Here is a 6,468-nt window from a genome sequence, read left to right as displayed (position 1 = left end):
CCGATTTCAGTTTAAATATGCCCCTTAATTCATACATACTCAACTTTTCTGTGCAATACATGCTTTCAAAAAAAAAAAAGCATCGATTCTGGAAATATGCAATTTTGGAACTGACCAGAGAGATTTTTTTTTTTTTTCCTAAACTTCAACTTCCCAAGCCATGTCAGATCAGTGGCCTGGCTTGGACTGCATTGTTTACAACACTGTTGACACTTATACATCTCTCAGTGAGACCCTAGTTCTTGGGAGATTTTACTTCTCTTTTTTTTACATTTTCGTTGCAGAATTATACTGAATGGCAACATTCGCAAAAACTCAGCCAGCCAGTTTCTTCGATATTTCGAATTGGCAAAGAATTTTCAAGTGGAAAAAACTCTCCCCTCCCCCATTAGTTTTACAACAGCATTAAATTGCCACTGCAGATGAGTTTTACAATTATAGCTTTTGCGTCAGCACTGCCGATTGCCGTCATGAATTTCAAGGGCTGAAATATTTTCAAAGTATTAGTATATTTCTGACTTGTGTTTAAAACTTTTTTATAAACCTTTTTATAATCATTTCCCACAAGGGCTTGTTGACACGTCGCCTTTACAAATGTGCCTTTTGTTTAGTAAAACAATATATATAAATATATATTTTAAATGTTTTTGTTACTGGCGATATATATTACAAAATTACATATTTTCTATTGTTTGTATATTTGTGCAAATATTGTTGAGATACTTTCATTATTCTTACCGTTACTGTTAGCAGATAATGTTAGGTTGGCCAAGTAGTATTATAACAATCGTACGATATTAATATAAGCCACAAGTGGAAGTGGACTTGAACATTGCAACTGTATGAGAGTAGGACATGGATATTATAAAAAAAGGTGTAGCTACGTTTATGTCTTACAATTACAGTACATCTGGCAATTACAGTATGTCTGGCAATTACAATTACAGTACGTCTGGCAATTCCAATTACAGTACGTCTGGCAATTACAATTACAGTACGTCTGGCAATTACAATTACAGTACATCTGGCAATTACAACGGTACATTTGTCATACATTTTACATGTATGTGTGAGAAGTAACGTTTTTCTCCAAGATGGTTGTAAACTTAAATATAATATTGTTGAACATAAATATACGAATTTCCCTCACTGGGGAGATAAAATTAAGTGAAAGAAACCATACGTTTCTGTTTAATCAACATACGGGTAAAATGTTGTTACGTATAGGGAAATAAATTATAGGGCATTTGAGGAGAAAAAAAGGTTATTAGTCAAATAGTATTTGTTTTGATTAGAAAGTACAAATTTATTTCTATGTTTAGCCATAAATGAAGCATGGCATAGCTTCTAGTAACCTGCTAGTCATGTTACATCAATTGACAAATTGAGACGTATAGTAAGAACTAAACTGGAAGCATCAAATTGTTTTATTTTGATGTCTTGTTTAATAATTATTTAAAAAAAAAAAAAAAGTACAAATTAAATTGTCATTAATTAGATAATGAATTTAGTTCTAATTTTACTTTGGTAGGTTTATTGTAAAAAAAAAAAAAAAATTCATTACCACTGAAACAAGACAAAATACTGAAATATCATGTGTGGTTTTTTTGGTAATGTTTGTTCAAAATGAATAGTACACTTTGAGTTTTCATTCAAACAGTAAGACAGACCCAGTTTATTGGTGGTTGAAGAATTTACATACATACAGGTTACATTAGTTTTTTGTGAATCACTCATTTGCCATACTCATAGTTACTGTATGTTTATGTGCAATTTGTTTATATGCAATTCGAGACTTTAAATAATAATCTTCAAATGTAGTTATATGAAAAAGGTTTCCTAAATCTCTCTCCCCCCCCCCATATTTTACTATTAATATGCAAAAATTTAGTGCTATGTACTTCTGGTATATCTGTGACATTTGTCGTCTAGAAAGTTGCAACTTTCTTGTAAAAAGTGCAATTGTAGTTTTTATATAAAATTACACAAACACAATAATTTCATATTTTATCCATTTCTAGTTAAAATGTCAATGTTGTAGGTTTGATTGTTGTATAATATATAAAAAAAATAAATATTTTGTGGGTATCAGTCCGTGGACGAGAGCTGTAACTATGAGCCCCACCCCAGCAATTAAGATTCAAGATGCAAGGCAGAGTATTGTATTTTATTAAATAAACAGTCATCTAAGATTGATCCAAGTCGGTGGCCCATTGGGTCATTTCTTGTTCTATCTAACGCTGTGGTATGTACTATCCTGCCTGTGCATATAAAAAATCATTTGCTGCTAATCGAAAAAGAGTAGCTCATAATGGGGAGGCAGTGGATTTCTCCCTCATTATCCGTGCGGTCTTAACCACATGTCATACACCATATAACCCTAAATAAAAATGTCTTGTTGAGTAAAGAATTTCTCCTTTATTGTTTGGTGTTTCTTTTTTTGAAGGACACGGGGCCACCTTTATAACAAGGATAGACAAACTGATGATGTTTTATTGGGTTTTTTTTAATGGTTATGGTTATATAATGTAATATATTTGTACGAAGAACCATTTATTTCCATATTACAATCAATTCATGTCATAAATTAGGGTATAACTATCTTCTTGTTCATCATTTGCAGTAAAACTGTTTAGAGCAATAAAACCAACATTAATGTCTACAGATGTCAACTACAGCTACACCCACTCTACTTTGATAATAAAACGTTATTCAATTTTGTGTTTGTTTTTTCAGAAAGAATGCAGCAGTAACTACAACTTGGTCTAATTACCCACCTTATAAAATAATTATAGGCAATAATTTAAAAAATTTTTTACCAGCTGCAGATCTAAGATTTTATAATATATGGGGTAGAAGGGAGATTAAACCTTAAAAAGGCTCAATGTAATGTACTTTGGCATCACTGATAAAGACTATTTGCTCCCAACAAAATTCATGCTATTTTATTACTGACTGTTGGAACATTATTACTGATTTTGTTTGTTCTCGACCTGTATCCTGGACAATAAGATCTTATTCTGGTCAAAAAAAAGCAGCAGTTATTTACTTTCACATTCCTGATGGCATCATACTGACACAAAATCGCCAAACAGCATTATTTCACATTTTTGTGAAGAAGCATTTTCTTTAAGCAATTTTTTTATGTCAAAATTGGATTTCACATTATTAAATTTACTCAATGGGAACACTCTTTTTACTTCTGTATAGTAAGGACCTGATATAACCCCAGTGTTGGCCACATGGTCATCGTCATTACACCAAGTTTTCATAATAAATTTGTCACGAGTTTTATTTATGATTATAGAAGGGTGGGGTACTGCATAATAAGTAATCATCACCATGCCATATCCAGTGCAAACAACTGCATAGACATTTTATTTTATTAGAGTATTGAATAAATGTTTAACACTTCCCCCCAAAAAAAATGTTGGGTAACAATAAGAAAATGGCAACCAATAATGTCAATATAATAAGTAAAAAGTGGAAAAAAAAAAAAAAAAAAAAAGAGCAATTATAGTAAAAAGAGACCTTTTTGACCCATCCACTAGATAGTGGCTCGAATATTAAAAAGAAAACAGAGTATTAAGCAAATTTAAATGTGATAATTATTTTTACTGGAATAAACTTCAAAAAACAAAACAAATGATGTCGATATAATTTTTAAAAAAACGGATAAAGAGCAGTTATTGTACCTTTTTCACCCAGCCACTGGATGTTTTTTAAAACTTTTATTCAAAATGTACAATTATTAAATAGAAGACTGGAAAGACTTGTTGATTGGAATGTTTGTTTAATGCACCTCAGCACATGGATAGTAAGTGTATAATTCTGTAGCCTGTTCAATAAATTGCCATCTACAAATATCAAATTTATTTTGTGAAGGTAAGAATGGGAAATTCATGAGGCTTGGTCCCTTCCATGCTGCAGTCAATTTAATGTTCATAACAATCACAACACTGTATTCCACACTGATGACTCTCTGACTTCAAAGAGTCCATTTAATTCTTATAACAACCACACCACTCCACACAGACATCTGTCTTCCTAGCATCACATACAGTCCATTTGATTGTTATAACAACCACAACAGTCCATGCAGACATGCATAACTCCCTGGCATCACATACAGTCCATCTATTCTCAACAACCACAATGGTCCACGCAGGCATTGGTGACTCCCTGGCATCACATACAGTCCACTTGATTCTTACAACAACCACAAGTCTATGCAGGAATCCACAATTCCCTGGCATCTATCTTATGTCCATCACCACCATCACAATGACAGTTAATGATGATTGCACTGTAGACCGATTCTGTTTATCACAACGCTATCTGCAGGCACTGTACGCCCATCTACTAAACCATCCCTCCATGTCGTCATGGGAACACTAGTCCACAGCGCCTCTAGTCCCAGAATAAGAATGTATCTCCTCTCAACGGTGTACTTCATGACACGGCAGACCTCCTTGTCAGTTCCATCCTGTGACCTGTGAAAGAAGAGCAAACCATCACTTATTTTAATGATGCACTCAAAGGCAATATTTAGTTATATGGCATCAAACATGCTGACTGTTAAGGACCACACAGATAATGAGAAAGGAAACCAACTTCTGCCATTCTAAGAGTTAATCTTTTTTATTACCAGCAATGGATCTTTGATATGCACCAATCCATAGACAGAATAGTACATACCTCATTTTTGTGGAAACAAGAAATAGCCCAATGGGCCCACCGACGAGGATTGATCCTAGACTTTTTGCACATCAGGTGAGTGCATTAACCATTTGTCCAATGCCATTACAGATTCCTATAATGCAAGTGTAAGCCAAGAACAGACTGTCGGTATTGAGTAACAGGCCTCTGCGAGTTAATTTAGGACAAGCAGGTTTTTACCCTGAACTACTAAATGCAGGCATTTATAGTTTATCAGTCCACAATACAAGCCATTGCTTTGAAAGTGAAAGTAAAAGACCGCCTCTAAATTGCAGGAATACAGTAAAACCAGGGTCTGATACTGCATTTTGTAGAAATCGAGTTAAGTTGAACATGTATATACTTATCGATTTGCTGATATGTGATGACCAATATCAGAATAACATTTATCAAACATACGTCAGTGGAGGAAAAACGAGCTAGCGTGTCTTTTAGGGGGAGGGGGGTAAAGCCACTAGCCCATCGGGCTACTGGTTTTGCATTTGTCACTAGCCCTGTGTTAAAAAGCACTAGCCCTGGGCATCGGGCTAGCAGATTTGTCGAACTCTGACCAGGTACGAATTACAATTACAGTACATCTGGCAATTACAATTACAGTATGTCTGGCAATTGACCCCTCTGTACGGCATGATTGACAACCACGCTGGACCAATCATGTTTCGCGGTTCAAAAACCACGGGCCCAAATTTGCTTGGACGCCATTAGGTTAGACAACATAATGTTTTTCGATGTGTAACGTTTTTGTATAGTTAGTATTAAAATTAGTTAAAATAATTATCTCCTCCAACTGAATTATAATCATAGTAAACATATACTTCTGCTGACAAGTGTTAACAGCGATGACAACTATGCGGAGCCTACGACTGACGTTAAAATCAGTGTTTTCCTGCGAAACCGTCACATGGTATTGAAAGTGAAGTTTTGCCGAAATCCATCAAAATTCAACTGATATATAAATTCTACGAAGGTAAGAGTTTAAGAATCACTTTCCCTCTAATGTAATGGAATTTACTGACTCATTTAATCAGTCTTCGATGTATATATTGTCGTTAAGAATCCGTCGTTAAACTGCACACAGTCAGACGAATGGCCAAAATAAAAGTTTTGGCAAGACTTCCGATCGTTCCAGCATTCAGTTAATGTAGGCTTAAGTTAGGTTTAGGGTTAGTGATAGTATTAACAAGCATGCTGTTAGAGTTGAAAATGGGCAGAATTTTGAAAATAGCAATTAGTAAAAAGGTTAATAGATTAAATTAAAAAACAAAAAAAACAACAACGTTACAATCCAAAAATAAAAAGAATTGACTGCTCGGCCGAATATTTATATAATTTGGAGCATTTTAGAAGGACAGTCCAAAATTAAATAAGAGAAAGAAGAGAGGATCGGACTATTTAATAATAATAAAAAAGAGAGTAATTTCGACATAAACTTTTGAATGCAGATCTAAAAGTTTAAAGTCCGATCGATATGTCCACGCGAGTGGCCTCGTTACGGCCGTTTGGGTGCACAGCTTATAGGGACGAGATGGGTTGCATCCCGTCAAGAAAACCCCTAGATTGACAGTCGATAGACGTTGAAGGTGTAGTGCTGTGCTGAAATACAGATCTTGAGAAGCCGGATCCGTCTGAACGAGAGAGAGTATCAGACTAGGGTATAGTGGTGCGGACGGGCCCGACTCCGGAGGATACGAGATGGTATCACTATAAAGCAAATAAAGTCTAGAAAAGAGTAGTAGGGGCCGACCCCGC

General features: G+C 34.8%; 1 protein-coding gene across 3 annotated transcripts in view; it reads right to left on the bottom strand.

Moving 5' to 3' along the window:
- Positions 1-3,776: 3,776 nt before the first annotated feature.
- The window catches only part of LOC121379838 (myelin expression factor 2-like), a 38,890-nt gene continuing 36,198 nt past the window's right edge, over positions 3,777-6,468 (bottom strand). For all 3 annotated transcript variants that reach the window (XR_005958852.1, XR_005958851.1, XR_005958850.1), the window contains one exon: positions 3,777-4,493. The gene's annotated coding sequence lies outside the window, so the exon portion shown is untranslated. The remainder of the gene's footprint in view (positions 4,494-6,468) is intronic.

The sequence above is a fragment of the Gigantopelta aegis genome, chromosome 2 (assembly GCF_016097555.1).
Source record: "Gigantopelta aegis isolate Gae_Host chromosome 2, Gae_host_genome, whole genome shotgun sequence".
NCBI classification, from domain to species: domain Eukaryota; kingdom Metazoa; phylum Mollusca; class Gastropoda; order Neomphalida; family Peltospiridae; genus Gigantopelta; species Gigantopelta aegis.
This window is presented reverse-complemented; position numbering and strand designations above follow the sequence as displayed.